Below are 7,808 nucleotides of genomic sequence, written 5' to 3'. Positions count from 1 at the left end.
CGGCGTCTCCGGCACTTGGTTCTGGTGTGTCTGAGAGCTGGTTCCGGCATGTCCGGCAGATGATTCCGGAGTGTCCGCCAAGTGGTTCTGGCATACCCAGTAGGTGATTTTGGCGTGTCAGGGAGGTGGTACCGGTGAGTCGAGCAGTTGGTTCCGGTGTGCTCAACAGGTGGTTCAGGCGGTTTTGGCAGGTGGTATCCGTCTGTTCGGGTTGTGGTTCCAGCATCTCATGAACACGTTTCTGGCAAGTCTGAGATGTGGTTCCAGCCGGCCCGACAGGTGTTTCCGCAGTGTCCGCCAAGCGGTTCTGGCGTAGTTGGCAGGTGATTTTGGCATGACTGGCAGGTGGTTCCAGCAAGCCTGGCAGGTGATTCCAAAGTGTTCCCCAACTGGTTGTGGCGTAGCCGGCAGGTGATTTTTGCGTGATCGGCAGGTGGTTCTGGCGAGTCGAAAAGGTGGTTGCGGCGTGCTCGGCTGGTGCTTCCGGGGTCATTGGCACGGGGTTCTGGCATGTCTGAGAGGTGGTTCCTGCATGCCCGGCAAGTGATTCCGGAGTGTTCGCCAAGTGGTTCTGGCATAGTCGGCAGGTGATTTTGGCATGTCCGGCAGGTGGTTCAGGCGAGTTGAGCAGGTGGTTCCAACGTGCTTGGCAGGTGCTTCCGGCGTCTCCGGCACGTGTTTCTGGCACATCTGACAGGTGGTTCCGGCATGCCCGAAAGGTGATTCCGGTCTGTCCGGTAGGTGGTTCCAGCCTGCACGGCATGTGGTTCTGGTACGTCTCAGAGGTGGTTGCGCATGCCCAACAGGTGATTCCGGACTGTCCGCCACATGGTTCTGGCACGTCTGAGAGGTGGTTCCGGCATGCCCGGCAGGTCATCCCAGAGAGTCCTCCAAGTGGTTCTGGCATAACACGCAGGTGATTTTGGCGTGTCAGGCAGGTTGTTCCGTTGTGCTTGGCAGGTGGTTCAGGCTTGGCCGGCAGGTGGTTCCAGACTGTCCAGGACGTGTTTCCAGCTTCTCCGGCAGGTGGTTCTGGTACGTCTGAGAGGTGGTTCCGCCATGGCTGGCAGGTGATTCCGGACCGTCCCCCAGGTGGTTCTGGCATAGCCAGCAGTTGATATTGGCCTGTCTGGCAGGTGGTTCCAGAGAGACGAACAGGTGGCTCCGGCGTGCTCGGCAGGTGGTTCCGGTCTGTCCGGTAGGTCATTCCGGCGTGTCCGGCACGTGCTTCCTGCACGTCTGAGAGGTGGTTCCGGCATGCGCGACAGGTGGTTTCGGAGTGTCCGCCAGGTGGTTCTGGCGTACCCGGCAGGTGATTTTGGCGTGTCCGGCAGGTGTTTCTGGCGAGTCGAGCAGGTGGCTCCGGCATGCTCGGCAGGTGCTTCCGGCGTCTCCGGCACGTGGTTCTGGTGTGTCTGAGAGCTGGTTCCGGCATGTCCGGCAGATGATTCCGGAGTGTCCACCAAGTGGTTCTGGCATACCCGGCTGGTGATTTGGGCATGTCAGGTAGGTGGCTCCGGCGTGCTCGGCAGGTTGTTCAGACGGGTCTGGCAGGTGTTTTCCATCTGTTCTGGGTGTGGTTCCAGCATCTCATGCACATGGTTCTGGCACGTCTGAGATGTGGTTCCGGCCGGCCCGACAGGTGTTTCCACAGTGTCCGCCAAGTGGTACTGGCGTAGTTGGCAGGTGATTTTGGCATGACCGGCAGGTGGTTCCAGCAAGCCCGGCAGGTGATTCCGAAGTGTTCCCCAACTGGTTGTGGCGTAGCCGGCAGGTGATTTTTGCGTGTCCGGCAGGTGGTTCTGGCGAGTCGAGCAGGTGGTTCCGGCGTGCTCGGCAGGTGCTTCCGGGGTCATTGGCACGTGGTTCTGGCATATCTGAGAGGTGGTTCCGGCATGCCCGGCAGGTGATTCCGGAGTGTTCGCCAAGTGTTTCCGGCGTAGCCGGCAGGTGATTTTGCATGTCCAGCGGTCGTTCCGGTGGGTCGAGCCGGTGGTTCCGGCGTGTCCGGCAGGTGGTTCCGGTCTGTCCGGCAGGTGGTTCTGTGGTGTCCGGCACGAGGTTCAGTCTGAGAGGCTGTGCCGGCATGCCCCTCACGTGATTCCGGCTTGTCCCCGAAGTGGTGCTGGTGTAGCGGGCAGGTGATTTTGGCGTGTCCGGCAGGTGGTTCAGGCGAGTTGAGCAGGTGGTTGCGACGTGCTCGGCAGGTGCTTCCGGCGTCTCCGGCACGTGTTTCTGGCACATCTGACTGGTGGTTCCGGCATGCCCAAAAGTTGATTCCGGTCTGTCCGGTAGGTGGTTCCGGCGTGCACGGCACGTGGTTCTGGTACGTGTCAGAGGTGGTTGCGTATGCCCAACAGGTGATTCCGGACTGTCCGCCTCGTGCTTCTGGCACGTCTGAGAGGTGGTTCCAACATGCCCGGCAGGTCATTTCGGAGAGTCGTCCAAGTGGTTCTGGCGTAGCCCGCAGGTGATTTTGCCGTGTCCGGCATGTGGTTCCGGCACGTCTGATAGGTGGTTCCGGCATGCGCAACAGGTGGTTTCGGAGTGTCCGCCAGGTGGTTCTGGCGTACCCGGCTGGTGATTTTGGCGTGTCCGGCGGTTGTTTCTGGCGAGTCGAGCAGGTGGCTCCGGCATGCTCGGCAGGTGCTTCCGGCGTCTCCGGCACGTGGTTCTGGTGTGTCTGAGAGCTGGTTCCGGCATGTCCGGCAGATGATTCCGGAGTGTCCGCCAAGTGGTTCTGGCATACCCGGCTGGTGATTTGGGCCTGTCAGGTAGGTGGTTCCGGCGAGTAGAGCAGGTGGCTCCGGCGTGCTCGGCAGGTTGTTCAGACGGGTCTGGCAGGTGTTTTCCGTCTGTTCGGGGTGTGGTTCCAGCATCTCATGCACATGGTTCTGTCACGTCTGAGATGTGGTTCCGGCCGGCCCGACAGGTGTTTCCACAGTGTCCGCCAAGTGGTACTGGCGTAGTTGGCAGGTGATTTTGGCATGACTGGCTGGTGGTTCCAGCAAGCCCGGCAGGTGATTCCGAAGTGTTCCCCAACTTGTTGTGGCGTAGCCGGCAGGTGATTTTTCCGTGATCGGCAGGTGGTTCTGGCGAGTTGAGCAGGTGGTTCCGGCGTGCTCGGCAGGTGCTTCCGGGGTCATTGGCACGTGGTTCTGGCATATCTGAGAGGTGGTTCCTGCATGCCCGGCTGGTGATTCCGGAGTGTTCGCCAAGTGTTTCCGGCGTAGCCGGCAGGTGATTTTGCATGTCCAGCGGTCGTTCCGGCGGGTCGAGCCGGTGGTTCCGGCGTGTCCGGCAGGTGGTTCCGGTCTGTCCGGCAGGTGGCTCTGTGGTGTCCGGCACGAGGTTCAGTCTGAGAGGCTGTGCCGGCATGCCCCTCACGTGATTCCGGCTTGTCCCCGAAGTGGTGCTGGTGTAGCGGGCAGGTGATTTTGGCGTGTCCGGCAGGTGTTTCTGGCGAGTCGAGCAGGTGGCTCCGGCATGCTCGGCAGGTGCTTCCGGCGTCTCCGGCACTTGGTTCTGGTGTGTCTGAGAGCTGGTTCCGGCATGTCCGGCAGATGATTCCGGAGTGTCCGCCAAGTGGTTCTGGCATACCCAGCAGGTGATTTTGGCGTGTCAGGGAGGTGGTACCGGTGAGTCGAGCAGGTGGTTCCGGCGTGCTCAGCAGGTGGTTCAGGCGGTTCTGGCAGGTGGTATCCGTCTGTTCGGGGTGTGGTTCCAGCATCTCATGAACACGTTTCTGGCACGTCTGAGATGTGGTTCCAGCCGGCCCGACAGGTGTTTCCGCAGTGTCCGCCAAGCGGTTCTGGCGTAGTTGGCAGGTGATTTTGGCATGACTGGCAGGTGGTTCCAGCAAGCCTGGCAGGTGATTCCAAAGTGTTCACCAACTGGTTGTGGCTTAGCCGGCAGGTGATTTTTGCGTGATCGGCAGGTGGCTCTGGCGAGTCGAGCAGGTGGTTCCGGCGTGCTCGGCTGGTGCTTCCGGGGTCATTGGCACGGGGTTCTGGCATGTCTGAGAGGTGGTTCCTGCATGCCCGGCAAGTGATTCCGGAGTGTTCGCCAAGTGGTTCTGGCATAGTCGGCAGGTGATTTTGGCATGTCCGGCAGGTGGTTCAGGCGAGTTGAGCAGGTGGTTCCAACGTGCTTGGCAGGTGCTTCCGGCGTGTCCGGCATGTGTTTCTGGCACATCTGGCAGGTGGTTCCGGCATGCCCAAAAGGTGATTCCGGTCTGTCCGGTAGGTGGTTCCAGCCGGCACGGCATGTGGTTCTGGTACGTCTCAGAGGTGGTTGCGCATGCCCAACAGGTGATTCCGGACTGTCCGCCACATGGTTCTGGCACGTCTGAGAGGTGGTTCCGGCATGCCCGGCAGGTCATCCCAGAGAGTCCTTCAAGTGGTTCTGGCATAACACGCAGGTGATTTTGGCGTGTCTGGCAGGTTGTTCCGTTGTGCTTGGCAGGTGGTTCAGGCTTGGCCGGCAGGTGGTTCCAGACTGTCCAGGACGTGTTTCCAGCTTCTCCGGCAGGTGGTTCTGGTACGTCTGAGAGGTGGTTCCACCATGGCTGGCAGGTGATTCCGGACCGTCCCCCAGGTGGTTCTGGCATAGCCAGCAGTTGATATTGGCCTGTCCGGCAGGTGGTTCCAGCGAGTCGAACAGGTGGCTCCGGCGTGCTCGGCAGGTGGTTCCGGTCTGTCCGGTAGGTTATTCCGGCGTGTCCGGCACGTGCTTCCGGCACGTCTGAGAGGTGGTTCCGGCATGCGCGACAGGTGGTTTCGGAGTGTCCGCCAGGTGGTTCTGGCGTACCCGGCAGGTGATTTTGGCGTGTCCGGCAGGTGTTTCTGGCGAGTCGAGCAGGTGGCTCCGGCATGCTCGGCAGGTGCTTCCGGCGTCTCCGGCACGTGGTTCTGGTGTGTCTGAGAGTTGGTTCCGGCATATCCATCAGATGATTCCGGAGTGTCCGCCAAGTGGTTCTGGCATACCCGGCTGGTGATTTGGGCATGTCAGGTAGGTGGTTCCGGCGAGTCGATCAGGTGGCTCCGGCGTGCTCAGCAGGTTGTTCAGACAGGTCTGGCAGGTGTTTTCCGTCTGTTCGGGGTGTGGTTCCAGCATCTCATGCACATGGTTCTGGCACGTCTGAGATGTGGTTCCGGCCGGCCCGACAGGTGTTTCCACAGTGTCCGCCAAGTGGTACCGGCGTAGTTGGCAGGTGATTTTGGCATGACCGGCAGGTGGTTCCAGCAAGCCCGGCAGGTGATTCCGAAGTGTTCGCCAACTGGTTGTGGCGTAGCCGGCAGGTGATTTTTGCGTGTCCGGCAGGTGGTTCTGGCGAGTCGAGCAGGTGGTTCCGGCGTGCTCGGCAGGTGCTTCCGGGGTCATTGGCACGGGGTTCTGGCATATCTGAGAGGTGGTTCCGGCATGCCCGGCAGGTGATTCCGGAGTGTTCGCCAAGTGTTTCCGGCGTAGCCGGCAGGTGATTTTGCATGTCCAGCGGTCGTTCCGGCGGGTCGAGCCGGTGGCTCCGGCGTGTCCGGCAGGTGGTTCCGGTCTGTCCAGCAGGTGGTTCTGTGGTGTCCGGCACGAGGTTCAGTCTGAGAGGCTGTGCCGGCATGCCCCTCACGTGATTCCGGCTTGTCCCCGAAGTGGTGCTGGTGTAGCGGGCAGGTGATTTTGGCGTGTCCGGCAGGTGGTTCAGGCGAGTTGAGCAGGTGGTTGCGACGTGCTCGGCAGGTGCTTCCGGCGTCTCCGGCACGTGTTTCTGGCACATCTGACTGGTGGTTCCGGCATGCCCAAAAGTTGATTCCGGTCTGTCCGGTAGGTGGTTCCGGCGTGCACGGCACGTGGTTCTGGTACGTGTCAGAGGTGGTTGCGTATGCCCAACAGGTGATTCCGGACTGTCCGCCACGTGCTTCTGGCACGTCTGAGAGGTGGTTCCAACATGCCCGGCAGGTCATTTCGGAGAGTCGTCCAAGTGGTTCTGGCGTAGCCCGCAGCTGATTTTGGCGTGTCCGGCAGGTGGTTCCGCCGTGCTCGGCAGGTGGTTCAGGCATGGCCGTCACGTGGTTCCAGTCTGTCCAGGACGTGTTTCCAGCTTCTCCGGCAGGTGGTTCTGGTACGTCTGAGAGGTGGTTCCGCCATGGCTGGCAGGTGATCCCGGACTGTCCCCCAGGTGGTTCTGGCATAGCCAGCAGTTGATATTGGCCTGTCCGGCAGGTGGTTCCAGCGAGTCGAACAGGTGGCTCCGGCGTTCTTGGCAGGTGGTTCCAGTCTGTCCGGTAGGTGTTTCCGCCGTGTCTGGCACGTGCTTCCGGCACGTCTGAGAGGTGGTTCCGTCATGCGCGGCAGGTGATTCCGGAGTGTCCGCCAGGTGGTTCTGGCGTACCCAGCAGGTGATTTTGGCGTGTCCGGCAGGTGTTTCTGGCGAGTCGAGCAGGTGGCTCCGGCATGCTCGGCAGGTGCTTCCGGCGTCTTCGGCACTTGGTTCTGGTGTGTCTGAGAGCTAGTTCCGGCATGTCCGGCAGATGATTCCGGAGTGTCCACCAAGTGGTTCTGGCATACCCAGCAGGTGATTTTGGCGTGTCAGGGAGGTGGTACCGGTGAGTCGAGCAGGTGGTTCCGGCGTGCTCAGCAGGTGGTTCAGGCGGTTCTGGCAGGTGGTATCCGTCTGTTCGGGGTGTGGTTCCAGCATCTCATGAACACGTTTCTGGCACGTCTGAGATGTGGTTCCAGCCGGCCCGACAGGTGTTTCCGCAGTGTCCGCCAAGCGGTTCTGGCGTAGTTGGCAGGTGATTTTGGCATGACTGGCAGGTGGTTCCAGCAAGCCTGGCAGGTGATTCCAAAGTGTTCACCAACTGGTTGTGGCGTAGCCGGCAGGTGATTTTTGCGTGATCGGCAGGTGGTTCTGGCGAGTCGAGCAGGTGGTTCCGGCGTGCTCGGCTGGTGCTTCCGGGGTCATTGGCACGGGGTTCTGGCATGTCTGAGAGGTGGTTCCTGCATGCCCGGCAAGTGATTCCGGAGTGTTCGCCAAGTGGTTCTGGCATAGTCGGCAGGTGATTTTGGCATGTCCGGCAGGTGGTTCAGGCGAGTTGAGCAGGTGGTTCCAACGTGCTTGGCAGGTGCTTCCGGCGTCTCCGGCACGTGTTTCTGGCACATCTGACAGGTGGTTCCGGCATGCCCGAAAGGTGATTCCGGTCTGTCCGGTAGGTGGTTCCAGCCTGCACGGCATGTGGTTCTGGTACGTCTCAGAGGTGGTTGCGCATGCCCAACAGGTGATTCCGGACTGTCCGCCACATGGTTCTGGCACGTCTGAGAGGTGGTTCCGGCATGCCCGGCAGGTCATCCCAGAGAGTCCTCCAAGTGGTTCTGGCATAACACGCAGGTGATTTTGGCGTGTCAGGCAGGTTGTTCCGTTGTGCTTGGCAGGTGGTTCAGGCTTGGCCGGCAGGTGGTTCCAGACTGTCCAGGACGTGTTTCCAGCTTCTCCGGCAGGTGGTTCTGGTACGTCTGAGAGGTGGTTCCGCCATGGCTGGCAGGTGATTCCGGACCGTCCCCCAGGTGGTTCTGGCATAGCCAGCAGTTGATATTGGCCTGTCCGGCAGGTGGTTCCAGCGAGTCGAACAGGGGGCTCCGGCGTGCTCGGCAGGTGGTTCCGGTCTGTCCGGTAGGTCATTCCGGCGTGTCCGGCACGTGCTTCCTGCACGTCTGAGAGGTGGTTCCGGCATGCGCGACAGGTGGTTTCGGAGTGTCCGCCAGGTGGTTCTGGCGTAGCCGGCAGGTGATTTTGGCGTGTCCGGCAGGTGTTTCTG

Source organism: Equus caballus, chromosome 15 (assembly GCF_041296265.1).
Source record: "Equus caballus isolate H_3958 breed thoroughbred chromosome 15, TB-T2T, whole genome shotgun sequence".
In the NCBI taxonomy this organism is placed as follows: Eukaryota; Metazoa; Chordata; class Mammalia; order Perissodactyla; family Equidae; genus Equus; species Equus caballus.
This window is presented reverse-complemented; position numbering follows the sequence as displayed.